Raw genomic sequence first — 8,958 nt, forward strand, 5'->3', positions numbered from 1 at the left:
AGCGATTGGCCAATCATTATTTAAAGTATGTACCGGGCTTTAGAGGTGTAACGATTGGATGCAATGGTGGCAACCACACCAGTGCCTCTAGATCAGAAGAGCCACCTAGAGCCCTCCTTGATCCACTGCATTAGCTGTCCTGAATTGATGATCACCAGTACGTATTCCCTCCCCCTGCGTATGCCTCTCTTCCACTGTGATAGTCATAGATTTTGGCAATCGGAATCACACTGTTATGACTTACATACAGTACAGCGCTGGGACGCCCGGTGACGATTTTGCATGGAGTCCTGTGACTAGCCTTGGCTCTGATGGCTGTCTATGTTTGCGGAGTTCTTAAACATGCGTAGTGAAATACTGAATGTTTCTTCTCATGCTTTGCTCCCTCCAGTGGCGTAGCTAAAGATCTGTGGGCCCCTATGCAAGTTTTACAATGGTCCCCCCCCCCAAGCACTCTATACATAACAATTGATAAGGCGCACCAAAACCTGCCAATGGCAACTACAGTGTCAGAGGGGGATGGGGAGCCGTTTGTTAATGATTACTAGTATTAAAAGTATCTATAGAAGTGATTATTATGAGCACAGGATGTAGAGCTAATACTGTAGTTGAGGGAGGGCCCTTCGGGGCCCCTCTGGCCCAAGGGCCCTAATGTGGTCGCAACCTCTGCAACCCCTATTGCTACTCCCCTGCCTCACTCCCTGCAGACACAAGTGCTTCTCAAAGTCTTACAACACATTTCTGACCTCTTATCGGGCATCAGGGAGAGAGTACGCCTCCGATACAGTAGCTCTGCAATCTAAATTCCATCCACACAACCGCACACAGGTCTACCTCATCACGGCCAATGGAAGGTGGCTGTACACAGGCCAATAGTCTTTGGTCCTTGATGTAACAATGAATTCCATAAAACGATAGATCAGATTCTTTCTACAACTCAATCAATGAGTTTTCATCAGTTTTATGGAATCTTAAGAAAAGATGATGGTCCGGGATGAAAAATGTTGATCTAATTAGACTGAATTGCATGGGGCACGTTCCAATGATCGATACAAAACAAATTCTATCGATCTATAGATGTGATTGCCTCATAGAATATTGAGGTAAGAAATCAGCAAGCTTTAAGAATAACTTTTGTTGTATGTTTTATTGCCATAAACTTAGCGCACTAGCGCAGTACTACACAAGTCTGTTTGCAGTTTAATGTTACAAAACTTTATCTTTCCAATCTGGTCTGTACCAAACTAGCAATTTCCAAGATTGAGCTCCAATTGGGCTTTTTTTTTTGCAACCATGGCAACAGCACTGTAAGGAGTACAGACCATTCGTGTGATCTTCCACCTTGCCGCAGAGGTAATCCACTCAACAAAGCAAGAGATACTGTCACTAGGAGCGACCATATAGAATTTTCATTGCAGCAAATTTGTCCCAATCTCGAGATTCTCACGAAAATCGTCAGCCTAGCTGCCATAAAACCGCATTACGGGACAACATGGCGTTACTGCGATTCTCTGTTTAAACAATCATGAATTATTTCTTATTGACATTAGCACGATCTTTTTATCGGTTTTAGCCGTTAAGATTTTCCTTAGATTTACTTATTTTTTTCGGTTGTTTCGCTTCAATTTGCGATCCTTTTGTCTAATCAAATGTGTCAGTTTCACAAAAAGTGATAGATGGGATTCTTGCAGATCGATTGGAAGTTTGACAAAAATCTTAAGAACTTGACAACACCAATTTCAATAATTGTCAATCGTTTGTCAATTCTGGACATCTGGACCAATCCAACAACCAGCAGCAAACGTTAACACGTTTATCTTTCCATATCTTTTTGGGAACACTGTGGAATAGCTTTGTTTTATATCTGCCTAAAAAGCAATAATCACTATAGACTATAAAGATAGGCTCAATGACCTGCACTTTTTCAACAAGAGAAAAGTTGAAATCCCGTTTCATCAGGAGATATAGATTAGGCAGAGGTATGGAATATGCAGCAGACTCACCACGCAATGTCCTGTTCTCTGCGTCTGTCACTCCATGATCTGAGGAGGGCCCGGCTGTGTATGTCTGGGGAAGAAGAGGAGATACATGAGAGATTCTTTCCTGACACCTCCCTCCACACAGCCCAGAGTCTATCTCCTCATCCCATCTCCAACACACACCCACCAAGACTAAACAACTGCACACAACTGCCAGACACACAAATATAACTAGACATACAACTATAACCACAGCTACACACAACTGCCAAACAAAGACATACAACTATAACAATAACAACTACACACAACTGCCAGACATACAACTATAACCACAGCTACACACAACTGACAAACAAAGACATACAACTATAACAATAACAACTACACACAACTGCCAGACATACGATAACTAAATGTAACTGCCTGACATAAAGCTATAGGACAATTGCACACAACTGCCAGACACACAAGTATAACTAAACATTACTGCCAGACATACAACTATAACCACAGCTACACACAACTGCCAGACATAGACATACAATTATAACAACAACAATTTCATACAGCTTACATTATACATATAGAGACAGATAGCGTGCATCTTCCGTCTTAAGCATGTAGATTTATTGTCAGTGTTGTACATCAAAATTGAATTCTGTGCATTGCATATTCCATAACTGCATACAAAGTTTGTCAAGTATTGCGCATATATAGTACCTTGCGGTTCCTTGTGAGGGCCTGTCAGCGTGGGAGGTGGGAGTGAGGGACTGATGTGGGCCTAGCGACGGCCGTTTCGCGTCCTCCTGGACGCTTGGTCACGCCGTGTTCCACTGCAAGCCTGCGCCGTCTCGCCACTGCATACATACGGGGAAACCCCGCCTCCACAGTGGCGTCACAGCGCCGGCCGTGATTGGGGCTCAAGTTTCCACCAATGGGAGAGCCGGAGGAGTTACACCATGCGTACGGTGCCCGGCAAGGGACAATGCACGCGGACGGACTGTCGCATAAACACACGTCATTAATGACGCGTGTCATGCGGCTCACCTCCAGCGCATGCGTAAATCACACGTACCACTGGAGAGCTCGCGCACTGGATGAAATATCACCAGTAGAGAGCGCCAACGCTGTAAGTCCCTTCTTTAGCCGGCACATCGCAAACGACTGGCACATATATTTCTGTCACCATTGGGTAGGTACCCCTAGCTCATCCACCGGTGGAAAAATAAAATAAAATTAGTGATAGTGCATGATGTGACACACCATTAAAATTAATTACTGGGACTGAGAAGCAGGATATTTACAATTACATTTGTTATTTCTTCGGACAGTTGTATCTACTCATGTGGCCTTTAACCTCAAACAGACACAGAAGTATGGAATAGAAAAGGGACAGGGGAAAAAATATATATGCCGGCCATCACTGGCCGTCTCAGACATGTATGTAAATTATACTCAAGTATAAACCATTGGATACATATATACTGACTGAACAATCATATATAACTCTTGTCAGCAGCATACTCATGCCTAACACTAACAATTGGTACTGACCTCGGCATAAAATCTGCAACACCCCATTTCCTTACAAATCGGTACCCCAATTTGTGTCGCTCGACCCGGAGTTTAAGGATCCAAAGTGCTTGCAAGCTCCACCTTATCATTAAGGCCTAATGGGCCCAGGGCTTCGGTTTGTAAAATCAACCAGGTCTCCCTTCTCAACAATAACCTGTCCCTGTTACCACCCCGTCTTGCCTTATCTACTCTCTCCAAACCCGCAAATTTTAAACCTTTGGTATCATACAGCTGCCAGAAATACAATTATAACTTAATGTAACGGTCAGACATAAAGCTATAACTACAGCTACACACAACTGCCATGCATAAAAGTATAACTAAACGTAAGTGCCATAAAACTATAACCACAGCTACAGACAACTGCCAGACATAGACATACAACGGTAACAACACCAACTGCACACAACTGCCAGAAATACAACAATAACCAGTGGTTTAGCAATAAGGGGTGCAGAGGTAGCGACCGCATCGGGGCCCTTGGGACAGAGGGGCCCTCTCTCAAGCACAATATTTGCTCTCTATTGGCCCTGTGTTGGTAATAATCACTTTTATAGATGCTTTGAAAAGTAGTAATCATTAACAAACTGTTCTACATCCCCTTCCTGCATCTCTGACACTGTGGTTGTCCTTGGCAGGTTTTGGTGTGCCGTATCAATTGTTATGTATAGAGTGATTGGGGGGCCCCATGTAAAACTTGCACCGGGGCCCATAGCTCCTTAGCTACGCCACTGACTATAACTAAATGTAACTGCAAGACATAAAGCTATAGGACAACTACACACAACTGCCAGACACACCAGTATAACTAAACGTTACTGCCAGATATACAACTATAGCCACAACTGCACACAACTGCCAGAAATACAACTATAAGGCAGGGGTCACACTTGTCTTTCAGTTTTCTGCACTTTTCAGAAAACTGAAAGACAAGTGTGACCCCTGCCTTACACCAGATAATGTCATTTATAGAGAAAAGGGACAGATTGCGCAAGATGTCAGTTTTGTTTTCTACGCATGAAATCTAAATTCAAGTGTGAGCTAGCCCATTGATTAACATGAGTTCTCAGTCGAAATAATTTTCCTGTGCAGAAAACGTGCAGGAAAGCCAACAAGTGTGACCCCTGCCTAAATAAATGTAGCTGCCAGACATGCAACTATAACAACTGCACACAACTGCCAGAAATACAACAAACTAAATGTAACTGCCAGACATACAAGTATGTGAAAACGTAACTGCCAGACACAAAGATATAATTAAGACAACTACACTTAAAGTGAACCTCCAGACTAAAAATCTACTCAGTAGCACTGAATAGGCTTGGTGTTTCTTTAACAGTTTCACAGCATCAGAATTTTGTTTTTCTTATCCAAAACTCATTTTTAGCTGCACAGAAGAAAACTGCCGGGGCATTTTTCCCCTGATGCTGAGCAAAGCATGATGGGATTTCTGATGATGTTCTTCTCGTTCTGCTGTTTTGGTGCAATTTTATTTCCCTTAATCTTGAATTTGAGATTTGAAGCCTAGCATTCACAGCTGGGAGGGATGATCAGGACACAGGACAGTTGGAATTGTGTCGCATGCTCCCTGTCACCTCCTTTCAACCAAAAAGATGGCTGCCCCCATGAAATCACACACATGTGCCTGTTCTTTTAAAACAGGGTGGGTAAGAGATTATATTACCTATCTATTCTAATTAACACAACTAATGTAACTTAATGACAGTATGTTTGTTTAGGCTGAAATTCCCCTTTAACTGCCAGACATACAACTATAACAACAACAACAACTACACACAACTGCCAGACATAAAGCTATAACTAAGACAACTGCACACAACTGTCAGACAAACAATTATAACTAAACATAACTGCCAGATATAAAACTGCAACTAAGACAACCACACAACTGCCAAACACAAAAGACTACACTTAAATGTCAGAAATAAAACTAATACTAATAATAATTATACATAACTGCCCGACACATAACCGCCATACAACTATAATAACAACTGCTATACATACAACTAAAACTAAACATAACTGCCAGACATAAAACTATAACTAAGACAACAACATGTAACTGCCAAACATAAAAGCCAACTACACATAACTGCCAGTTATAAAACTATCACTAAGATAACTACACATAAAACTACCACACATAACAAAACATGCCAGACAAATTTATAGTTAAGAAAACTACACATTAATATTTAGTATGTATATAGCGCCGACATCTTCTGCAGCGCTGTACAGAGTATATTGTCTTGTCACTAATTGTTCCTCAGAGGAGCTCACAATCTAATCCCTACCATAGTCCTATGTCTATGTATGTATCATGTAGTGTAGTGTATGTATCGCAGTCCAGGACCAATTTAGGGAAAAGCCAATTAACTTTCAACAAGTATAGCGAGCTTAAAGCCAATGGGTACCGGATTAAAAAAGAAAAAGTCAGATACTCACCTAAGGAGAGGGAAGGTGTCACGGACGATTGCGGGGACGCAGGCGCGTCCTGGACGACCGTGAAGAAAAAGCAATCGCACTCGATTCCCTGCATCGATTGCGCTTCAAAACGGTACAATCCGGGTTGAGTGTGTAGGGGCAGCTGCAGTCTTTTCTCAGCAGAGAGAGAGCCCCAGCCTAAATGCTGGTTGGCCCTTTTGATATGCTAATGAGCCTGGGCCCAGAGAGTCCCTGGCTTCAAGCTGTGCTGATGGCCCATCCATCAGGTATAAGGTGACAAACACCATGACAGAACCAATTTAGAGTGAGGAAACTCAGACACTCCGACTCCTTTTCCCAGCAGGGAGCCGACATGTGGCTTGCTGCTGCCAACTTCAAAGAACCTTTGCCTGGGAATGACCTGGTATAAATCCCAGGGGTCTCTCATATTCCATAAACTGCTATATGTATCATATTTTCTGTGTTGCCAGGCTGGCAGACCCTCCAAACTAACAGAGCAGGTAGGGCCCTGCCTGGCGTTGGTTCTGAGAACATTTCAGAACCTTCTGAGGTAAAGACTGCCCGTTAGGCAGTTCAACAGTGCCCTAATGGTACCACAGGGGTCCCACCCCTCATGTTTGGTATCAGACTGCTGGGTACATCGAGGCAGACCTGAAAATATTAGTAAATCTGCCCTGACCTGTACGGTTCTGTGAGATAGAGCCCATATATGGTTAAGGCATGATTTCTGGTCTCCAGGACAAGGGCAGGACTCATCTCATGTTCTAAGGGGGTGTGTGGGCCCGCCCTCACTCCCTCCTACTGAAGCAGGGGCATAAGAATGGCTGAGGACCCAAACTCAGGGTCCTCCACACTGAAACATCTTGCACTCATCAGATGCCAGCTTGAGGATATGCTGGCATCCACCTGGTCTGAACTCTGGACTTTGAAACCAAGAACTTTATGATTCTTCCCACAATAAGGACATCTTTCCAGGAACTAAGTATTTTTCTCCCTTCTTTTATTTTTCATACTGGCTATTACTGTCTTAATAATTGTGATTTTTAATAAATTGTCTGTATATATTAATTATTTATATTGCGTGAATAAACGACTTTCTCCAAGTCATTCACTTTCCGCTACCCTGCTTATCAGCACACACAGAACTGATCCCGGGTCTCTGAAGATACGCTACTGTTTGTTTGTTGTTGGCTAGACAGAATATCGTGTGTTTAACCGTTTTATTCGCAGGATTAGTCAGTCAGTTAGTGGGCCCCACGGTCCCATAGTAACCGCGGTGGTGGCAGTTTACTCTGAACCAGTAGGTGACGTTGTAATCACCCGTATCTCACAGGCGCCCTCCTGGTTTGTCCGCGGCCAATTCTTAACGGTTCCTGCGCATTGACGGCGACCAGAGTTCGCACGATCTGTGCGCTGGCATCGTTTAGAAGGCTAAGTGCGGTCAGCCACTGAGGGCTCCCTGTGACAGTGTTAGGCAGCGGTTGGGATCTGTGTTGTGCTGAAAGTATCTGCGATAGCGCTAGCGCTATCGAGAAACGAACTAATTCGTTGGTGTAGCTGGAAGGCAATATATTTTTTATATATACAGAGAGACTGTGTAGCCAGTACCCCTTCCCCAAAGTTTTATTTTATTTGGCATGGAAATGTCCGGGAACTACCAGAACATGTGCCTAGCAGACCTGGAAAATCTTTGCGAAGAGAGGGGCATTGGCATCCTCCGCAAGACAAAACGGGACCTGATAGCAGACTTGTCCAGATGGGATGCCCAGCAACTGCGGGAGCCGGGAGTGTCCGCTGAGGTGGATACCAGCCCATCTGACAATCAAGGGGAACCAGAGGCTGAAGATCTTAGGCGTACAGAGGTTGAGCATCCTGCGGGCCCTGTTGCAACAGTTACGCCAGAGACTGTCAGTATGGACCCCAATCCCAGAGTTTCTGACATTACTCGCCCGGAACTGGCCAGTACTGGACTGTCCATGGGTGCTGACCCAGTAATGCAGCAGGCATTACAAAAGCTGATGGAGACTGACCTGGACAAGTACATGCAGTACATGGAAGCACGAGAGGAACGGGAGCGCCAATCTGCCGAGGCGCGGGAGAGACGACAGCATGAGCTCAACATGGCAAAGGTTCAACAGGCCAGCCGGAGTTCACCGCCCAGCCTCCCTGCTGAAGGAGCTGCAGCACCCGTAAGTGCAAAATTTAAATTTGCTAATATTGAAAAAGACACAGACATTGACTTGTTTTTGCGGTCTTTTGAAAAAGCATGCCGTCAGTATCGTCTGTCCCCAGACCAGTGGGCCAGACATCTGACACCTTTGCTGCGCTACAAAGCGCTTGATGCCTTCGCAGAATTGCCTGCGGAGAAGGATAATGATTATGCTGCTATAAAAGACGCTATCATTACTAAGTACCAGCTGACGCCAGAAGCCTATCGGAAAAAATTCAGGGCCTGGCAGAAAAAGCCTTCTGATTCGTACCGAGATGTGGTCAGCAGCTTGCTCACCACACTCCGCCAGTGGACACTAGGCCTCACCAAAGGGTCTTATGATGTCCTGGAGGACTTGATAGTCCTCGAACAATTTCTGAACATTTGCCCTGCTGATGTACGACAGTTTGTGTTAGAACGCAGGCCGGCTTCAGCCACTGTCGCTGCAGACCTTGCTGAGACTTTTGCAACTACCCGGGTGGCTGATACCCGCAGAACTGTCCCATCCAGCTGGAGAGGAGGTCAGCCCAATACCTCGGCAGACCCTCCTGCCCCTGTGAGCCGTCCTCCACAGAGGCCACCCAGCGCAGCTGCTGCACCCAGGCCTGCAGCGCCTGGAGAGGTCACCTGTCACTACTGCCGCCAGCCCGGACACATGAAATTCGACTGTCCGGAGCGGAGACAGACACCACCAGCACCTGGATCATCTGCATCACCTGCACC

At 44.9% G+C, this 8,958-nt stretch overlaps 1 protein-coding gene across 1 annotated transcript in view; it reads right to left on the bottom strand.

The window, feature by feature from the left end:
• The window catches only part of COL20A1 (collagen type XX alpha 1 chain), a 298,926-nt gene extending 296,843 nt beyond the window's left edge, over positions 1 to 2,083 (bottom strand). Inside the window, exon 1 of the mRNA XM_068264036.1 lies at positions 2,004 to 2,083. The gene's annotated coding sequence lies outside the window, so the exon portion shown is untranslated. The remainder of the gene's footprint in view (positions 1 to 2,003) is intronic.
• Positions 2,084 to 8,958: the final 6,875 nt, after the last annotated feature.

This window comes from Hyperolius riggenbachi, chromosome 12 (genome assembly GCF_040937935.1).
Source record: "Hyperolius riggenbachi isolate aHypRig1 chromosome 12, aHypRig1.pri, whole genome shotgun sequence".
NCBI classification, from domain to species: Eukaryota; Metazoa; Chordata; class Amphibia; order Anura; family Hyperoliidae; genus Hyperolius; species Hyperolius riggenbachi.